This window comes from Salvia splendens, chromosome 6 (assembly GCF_004379255.2).
Source record: "Salvia splendens isolate huo1 chromosome 6, SspV2, whole genome shotgun sequence".
NCBI lineage: Eukaryota > Viridiplantae > Streptophyta > Magnoliopsida > Lamiales > Lamiaceae > Salvia > Salvia splendens.
In genome coordinates this window covers 5,592,419-5,601,257 of record NC_056037.1, presented here as the reverse complement: position 1 = coordinate 5,601,257, position 8,839 = coordinate 5,592,419, and the positions used below count along the sequence as shown (strand labels likewise).

Sequence of the window (8,839 nt, the reverse complement as noted above, 5' to 3'; positions counted from 1 at the left end):
AAAAATGTCTATATTCGTGATATAAGTAGCTATTATCATTTTTTAATCTATTTCTCCAAAATAGAAAAAGGGGGCACACACCCACTATAGTTTAAAGAGAAAAAACTGAGCAAGTGACCACACAATTTCTAACATGGCCCAAACTTGGGGCCTACCCACTCTGTCAATGACAAATAATGGAATATACAAGATCCACAAACATATCATAGCCTTATTTTAGAACTACAAGATTAAAAAGAATATTATTCCAAATAATAGATTAATAAATGAATAAATGTATGATTGGATAATCCAATTATTTAAAGATAATGATTAGCAACTAGTTTGGAATTCTGGCAGCAGCAAGTTTTTTATTCTGAATTATTTGAGTCTTTAAAATAGATTTGAGACCAATCCTTGATCAACATGAGTTATTCTGGTTGGGTGTCAGAGTTTTTGTTTATTAATTGTATGAGATGAGAAAAAAAAATGAAAAGGTGTTGAGATAACAGTGGCATAAGTTGGTTTCATCAATAATTGGGTTAAAAATATCCAAGGAAAATGCTATTTTGGAGATGTCCATATATAGAAATTGGGGCAAAGGCTGCAGTATGAGAATAAATCAATAAATAGTGATAAATGTTCAAAATAAGCGGCTTTATTGTGATTATTGTGAGATCTCTAAATGACGTTTCATTTCTATTTTACACTGCAGCAGTGACATTTAATTATATTATGTTCAGTTATAATGTACATTTTTCAATATAATTTTAAAGATAATTTTCTCACCGTATCTCCATAAAACTAAATGTATTGTTGTTTCGTACGAATAATTAAGCTATTCTTTTGTGGTGTAGTTTCGTGTAAATTTTTATAATTGGATATTGTATATATGCTACTACGATATATAGATGATTATGTATTTTGATGCTATTTTTATTTTTAACAATATTCGTACACTGTTGTTATAATTGAATGCATGTTAGTGAAAACTTAATTATTCAGTCATGGATTGATTAATTAGAACGAGATACCAAATTCAGAATCTTCACATACTTTTGGAATGTATACTAGTACAATATAAAATTTAATATGCTACTACTATTTCTTTATTGGTGCAATAACAATTAGATTAGCTAGATATTTGAATGCGATTTCAATTTGAAAGTGTTTTGGATATTTTTTTAATGAGTCATTTCGAGTAGCCATTAAATGTCAATTTGTTGAAGGGTTTTCACCCAGTCGTTATATTTTTTTTAAAGAAGGATCAACGATGGTTCCCCATCTACCCTCGAAGTGACTCGGACCCCCGGCCTAACGGTCGGAGGTGAAGCGTCTTACCACCGAGCTGCGCTTCGTTGTCTTGGAGGGGACCAACGGGTCCACCTACCTTCCCTCCAGTCACGGGTCCAGACCAGTTAACCTATCTTCTCAATTATGGACCTGACCAGTTAACCTATCTCCCCCTGCTCCTGGGTTCAGGCCAGTGAACTCATCACCCCCTAGGGGAAATAAATCCCAAAGTTGCGCCTCCCATGGGTCGAACACGTGACCTTTAGGATGGCGCCTGAGATATGACTTCAGTTGAAAGGTAGATTTCTTACATATTTTTAACATCAGTGTTAAAGTACTTAAACATTTTTAAGTGAGTATTAAATTGGTTGACTATATAATATATATTGAGAAAGGGGAGAGTAATTGGTTTGTTTTAAAAAAGGGTCGAGAAACATGGACAATTCATAACTCACGAGTGTCCAATTTCAATACAACACTGTTCCTAAAAGAAAGACATGATATATTTCGAGATCGGATTCGGGGTCATGTAAGTAAAAGCCTATTTGAAAATGCAAAGGATTTTATAAAGTATGCAGTTTACCTTTACCAGACAAAAGGAAAGGGGGAAGTAAATTATGTGCACATAATTATGACATAAAATAAAATATGTATTGAGAAAAGCTAACTAAAGAGGCTACCAACGTGGTACGTAAGCATTGTTCGTGGTAAAAATTAATAATGAAAATAAAAGTTTTGAAATATGTTGGCTTGTAATCACTGATTAAGAATTTAATCAAGGGATATGAGCCCTTTTAAATTAATCTTTTGTATGTAGTTAAATAACTAACATTATGAAAATAGATATAGGTACTGTCAGGTGTCAGCTTTTCTCTCTCTCTCTCTAAACAAAAGCATATAAAGATTGGAGGTATTTAATAATTGTAAATGCAGTAAATACTTTATTCATTTTACTTTATATTATTAAACTTTATATTTATATTACTAAAATATTTAAACTGAATTCCGTAATTGGTTTATTTCTTGAAATGTACGCGGGATTTATTATGGAAACTTGGCCACTAACTAGGGTTGATCTTATTTCTTGAAATGTACGCGGGATTTATTATGGAAACTTGGTCACTAACTAGGGTTGATCTAGTCTAGAGCCTTTGTCCTAGTGGCAAGGAGCTTAGATATTATTGCATGAGTTGTCGAGTTCGAGTCTTCTTGACATCAGTTGTAATTTCCTCCTAACTATAGCATAGAAGTTTCAGTTGTAATTTCCTAATTTCCTCCTATCTATAGTATAGGAGTTTCAGTTGTAATTTCCGCATATCTATAGTATAGGAGTTTATTTGTAATTTCCTCACTCAACATCAGTTGTAATTTCCTCTTATCTATAGTATAAGAGTTTATTTGTAATTTACTCCCTCAACATCAGTTGTATCTATAGTATAGGAGTTTATTTGTAATTTCCTGCCTCAACACCAGTTGTATCTATAGTATAGGAGTTTATTTGTAATTTCCTGCCTCAACACCAGTTGTAATTTCACATCAGTTGTAATTTCCTCATATCTATAGTATAGCTATCTATAGTATAGGAGTTTATTTGTAGATACGAGTTTATTTGTAATTTTCTCCCTCAACATCAGTTGTAATTTCCTCCTATCTATAGTATAAGAGTTTATTTGTAGATAGAAGTTTATTTGTAATTTTCTCCCTCAACATCAGTTGTATATATAGTATAAGAGTTTATTTGTAATTTCCTCCCTCAACATCAGTTGTAATTTCCTCCTATCTATAGTATATGAGTTTATTTGTAATTTCATCCCTCAACCGATTTCCTCCTATCTATAGTATAGGAGTTTATTTGTAATTTCCTCCCTTAACATCAGTTGTATCTATAGTATATGAGTTTATTTGTAATTTCCTCTCTCAACATCAGTGGTAATTTCCTCCTATCTATAATATATGAGTTTATTTGTAATTTCCCCCCTCAACATCAGTTGTAATTTCCTCTTATCTATAGTATAGGAGTTTAATTGTAATTTCCTCCCTTATATAGGAGTTAATTTTTTTATTTTTTTAAAAAAAACTAGGCTTGGATCTATGTGAAATTTGATTTTTCTTGTTATAATACTGGAAGTTTAGCAAGTTTATATAAAGAAAATATTAGAATTACTCGACAATCCAATTGTGATTGTTTTTTGTTTAATAAATTATAAATACTATTTATTTACTCCATCCCTTACTATTGAGACATTACTTTTATTTTACAAATTTTAAGAAAATAGAGTTTTGTTAATTAGGTAAAAAGAATAAAAGTAAAATAAAGAAAAATAGAGAAGAAAAAATGACAAAGCTTGCAAAAAAATGAGGCACTTAACTTGTACCCTATTCTCTCATAGTTGAGGTAAAACTTTTGGACACGAAGTTTAAAAAAGAGATGTGTAGTATGTTAATTAAATAGATAAAAATGAAACAGAAAAAAAAATAGAATAGGAGTGAATAAGGTAGAGGGTGTACGGTAAAAATAAGAAGAAAAAAAATGTTGATTATTAGCTATTTATGGAAATTACTCAATTATATGGATTGCCTTAGAGCATGCGTAACGCCATGGGCCGGGCTGCAAATCGCGAGTCCCGGCCCGTCCCATGCATTACACGGAAGGCCAGCACGGCTCAGGCCCGTCCCGGGGCCGCGTTCCCGGCCTGGGGAGCGTCCCGCGTCACGGCCCGGGACGGCGTTGCACGGTGACGGGCCGCAACTGGCGAGTCCCGGCCCAGCGTTACACGGTCCTCGGGCCGGGCCGCAACTAATTTTTTTTATTTTAAATTCGAAAATTTTTTCTATAAATACTACTCCATTTTCATACACATTCAACTTCACATTCAACTTCAAATCTCTTCCTAGAATTCGAAAAAATGCCTCCTCGTCAAAGAATATTCGAAGATCAATTGACCCGAGTGTTAGGAGAGGCGGTACCGGCAATCCAAGAAGAAATGAACAACGAAGTTGAACGCTTCCAAGCTGCTATTCAAGCTTGGAACGAACAACGAACCCGGGTACCACGTACCCGGATGTATATTCACCGAGACCGTGAACAAGCTGCCTTGCGGCTTTTCACGGATTATTTCTCTAGAGATCCGCGATGGAGTGGATCAGATGTTCCGTCGCCGGTTCCGGATGCGGAGGCCTTTGTTCATACGCATTGTCAACGCCGTTGTAGCTCGTGACCCGTATTTCTGCCAAACTACCGATGTTGTGGGCCGGGAAAGTATATCGACGTTGCAGAAATGCACGTCTGCCATTCGTCAACTCGCTTACGGAACTACATCAGATATGTTCGATGAGTATCTCCATGTAAGCGAGCCTACTGGACGGGAGTCCCTCGCTAGATTCTGTCGGGCAGTCGTCGAAGCATTCAATGATACGTACTTGAGAAAGCCAACGACCGACGACGTTAGCAAGTTGGTCGACATGCACGAGCAGGCCCACGGCTTCCCGGGGATGCTTGGAAGCATCTACTGTATGCACTGGCAGTGGAAGAATTGTCCAACGGCTTGGAGAGGACAATACACTAGCGGGCACAAGGGCACACATCCCACGATTGTGTTGGAAGCCGTTGCCGATTGCAGATTGTGGATCTGGCATGCCTACTTTGGTGTCGCGGGGTCCAACAACGACCTCAATGTGTTGAACGAGTCTCCATTGTTCAACGACTTGTGTGCTGGGCGAGCACCGAACGTAGAGTTCACGGCCAACCACCGTCGGTATAGTATGGGGTACTATCTGGCAGACGGGATCTACCCTCGATGGCCCGTGTTCGTGAAGACTATCACAGCTCCGACAACCGATCGGAGGACAATGTTTGCCCAAAGGCAAGAGGCGGCTCGGAAAGATGTCGAGCGTGCATTCGGAGTCCTCCAAGCGCGGTGGGCTATCGTGAAGGGAGCGGCCCGTGGTTGGCAGCGGTCAAACATTGCCGACACAATGTATGCATGTATCATAATGCATAACATGATCGTTGAGGACGAACAAGATAACGTCACTTTGTGGAGCGACGATCCGCTCGCCAGCACCGGGAGTAACTACGTTGTCACCGAGCCGCCCGTGCAGGGCCTTCCTCACGACATCCGCAATGTCATGGCTCGTTTAGCTGCGATGCGCCAAGAGGAACAACACACTCGCCTCCAAGCCGATCTAATCGAAGAAATTTGGACTCGCAACAACGTTTTCCAGCATTGACGTTATGTTTTTATGTATTTTATTTTCAGTTTGAAAATTTATATGTTGTAATTTTGCAGTATTCGATGAAATTAAATTTTTCGTGTTATAAATTTTCAGTGTTTTTTATTTTACTTTCAAAATAGGTTGGAGTTGTGAATAGTGTCATTTATTAGTTGCGGCCCGGGCCGCAACCTGCAGGGTTACAGCAGTTGGGGCCTTGGCCGCAACTGTAGAAGAATGATGACGTAGAGGGGACTTGGGGATGGGGCTACTGATGCCCTTAATTCATCTAATCAACGTGAAAATTAGTTCCGAGTAAATTTTCATGTCAAAAAGCATGATTGGCTATCGAAGATAACACAGAACTGCCATAGTGGGCTAAGACGAAATTGTTTTGAATTTATCGTTAATAATTCGACCTTATAATCGTTTTCATTTATACTCCGTATGATTTTATTTATCGTGAATAATTCGACATTGTTTTCATTTATACGTTAAATTCATCACAAATCTGATTTACTATCAGGCTAAAATCATCATTGTTATTATGCCAAACTTGAATATTTTCTGTACGATTCATAAATTACGTAAAAAAAACTTTGTTCACAAGTGTTTCTCTTCGAGGAGAGAAGCTAAACCGGCGACCACCACTTTATTTCCTCTCTCTAAACTCTTCGGCTTAATCGCCGGCAGCTGCCACGTCATAGGCGCCGGCGATGAGGGCTCATCCTCACCGAAAATCAAGTCCAATGCTCCCCCCTCACACCCCAAATCCAACACCTCGGGATCATCGGGCGGCGCCTCCTCGTTTGTGAGGCGGGCGTGAGGGCGCAGCCATTTCGATTTCATGTACTCGGCTTTTCGCCACGGAGCTATGTGCATTCCTTTCTTCTTCAGGCTCTGCCGCGCGGCCTCTGACGCCATCGCCACTATCTGTATCAGCCGCTCGGTTTTCCCCACGAATATGTACGGCAAGTTCTGCAGAATCGCCTTGTAACTGCTCGTCGATCGGGCAATCTCGAACTCCGATCGGAAATCCACATCGACTATCACCCTCTCTCCTTCCACCACTACATCAATGTATTCATACTCGCCTGCAAATTCCGATTATCAATTGAGGATTATTTGATCAATTGATTTCTAAAAAAAAGGAGAATTATAAAAAGAAAAGGAGAAAAGGGGAATCGTGGAATTGAGAATTACCAGCTGGAATAGAGGGAGACTTATCCCATTTGGATTTGCAAAGGGAGGCGTTGTAACCAAGGGTGATTAGACCATCGGTGACTACTTTCCTCAAATCGTCTTTTCTTTTGCAAGATGTTTTGTTCTTTTCGACGATTTTCGAAGCGTCTGCCAATAGATTTCTCTCCGCCACAGTCGCGCACGGCGTCAAACTCTGCAACAACAATACGCATAGGCAAACTTGAGACTCTCGACCAATAAGGAAAAAAAGGAAAACAATCGAATATATAGGATAATTGTGTACCCTGAGAGCATCGGAGGGGTCACTGAAGGATGAATTAGTGGAAATGGAATCGGAGAAGAAGCCGAGCTCGTCATCGGAGCTATTGTTGCTGTTGCTGTTGCCGTTGAAGCAATTGCAGCGGTTGCGGGCGGCAGAAGAAGGCTTGTCATTGTTGTCCTCCATGAAATTCTGAACCATTTTATCCAAACAGAGCGAGCTCGGCTCGAACTCGGCAGCGCCACCGCCATCTTTGTCTCCTCCGGCTACCGGCTTCTCAGCGGATGAAATCCGGAGGACGCTGACGGACTGTCAAAAAGCCTCTTAAGCCGAGACTTGAACACCGGCGGCTTGACGGTGTCGCTCGGGATCGAATCGATCGGCTGGATTCTCATCGGAAAAGTTGAATATTTCTAATCTAATCCCAAGTCTATACTGTTACACCTAATAACCTTCTGTTACTTAAAAACTCACAAAATTTTACAAAATATGCCAGCAAAACTTTCAACATTGGCAACGGAAGGCTAAACAAAATCATTTCAATTTCATCATTTCAAACTCACAACACCCGATCATCAAGCACCAAAGCGTCAGAACAAAATTTTTCACACCAATATTCACTCGACGAGAAAACTGAACCAAAAGAGAAGATAATAAATTTCTCTGTTTCTACTTAAAATGAGGTAAACGCAGCTTTCGGTTATTGCTTTTCGTGATAAACGTGACGGCGATGATAAGAGAGACGAGCATTATGAGTGTAACGGGGAGAATCGGAATCAGATGCCGGAAAACTAATTTTCCGGCGCAGCTCCATCGCCAGTGCTCGGATGTTGATATCACGACTGTTAATTTTTTTTTTTCAGGTTGCTGTTTCCATTTGGCTGATAAAATGGAGGGGGGTTTATATATAGGCCTTGGATTTGAAGACTGAGACTTATGCCACGTGGAGTAGGTTTACCCTGGAATCCGGGCTACCAATCTGCTGTGATGGACGTTGGTGCCGGTGATCCTAACCCACTCTGATCGCGACACGTGTCGATCATCTTGTCAGATCCTCAACTCGATAATTGATTTTTTTATCAGAGAAAATCCATTAAATATGTTGATTTTGAGCTGATTTTGCAAACGACTAAAACTTTAGGAAACATTAGTGTTTGCACGAGTTGCTGATTAGAGCATCTCCAATGGCGGACGTCCGGTCGGACATCCGGTAGGACGTCGCGATGGGCGACCGGGACGTCCGCCATTGTGGCATTTAGGTCGGATACGGACATCCCGTGAGGACGTCGGGTGTCCTCGGACGTCCCGGCGACGGGCCGGCGGACGTCCGTCACTGTGGCAAGGGTCGGACGTCCGGAAATTTTTTTTTATTTAAAAAAAACTCTATATATACGGCTCGTTGAACTTAATTTCAACGCGGAGTGAGCCGGGGATGTTGGATTATGTAGAGGTTTAGGGTGAAACGTTGCATCCCTTCATTTCACAACCGAAAATAACTGATTGTTAACGGGTTATAAAATTACAATTTGGTCCTTCAATTATCGAAAATTCCATTTCCGGATGAAGATTTCTGCACAGTAAGATTTCCGGAATCGGAATCGGAACCGGCGCGGCGGTTTTGAACCGCCGAACGGTTCGGTTCAGGTTCAAAGAAATGTGGAACCGAAACCACCAATTCAACGGTTAAACCGGAGGTTCAATTCAAATTTTTAAAAAAATATTTTTTATTCATAAAAATTGATTGATTTTTATATTTAAAAAATAATTTTTTCAAATAAATGAATACAAGAAATTCATAATAGCCCATATATATTTGATGGACTTGTGAATTCTATGAAACCATTCTTGGTTATTTCTCTTTTATAGAGACATCCTTGAATGTTTTATGTTTCA

General features: G+C 39.5%; 1 pseudogene; it reads right to left on the bottom strand.

Annotated features, from left to right (window-relative positions):
• Window positions 1-5,999: 5,999 nt before the first annotated feature.
• Window positions 6,000-7,810, bottom strand: LOC121806616 (annotated as a pseudogene).
• Window positions 7,811-8,839: the final 1,029 nt, after the last annotated feature.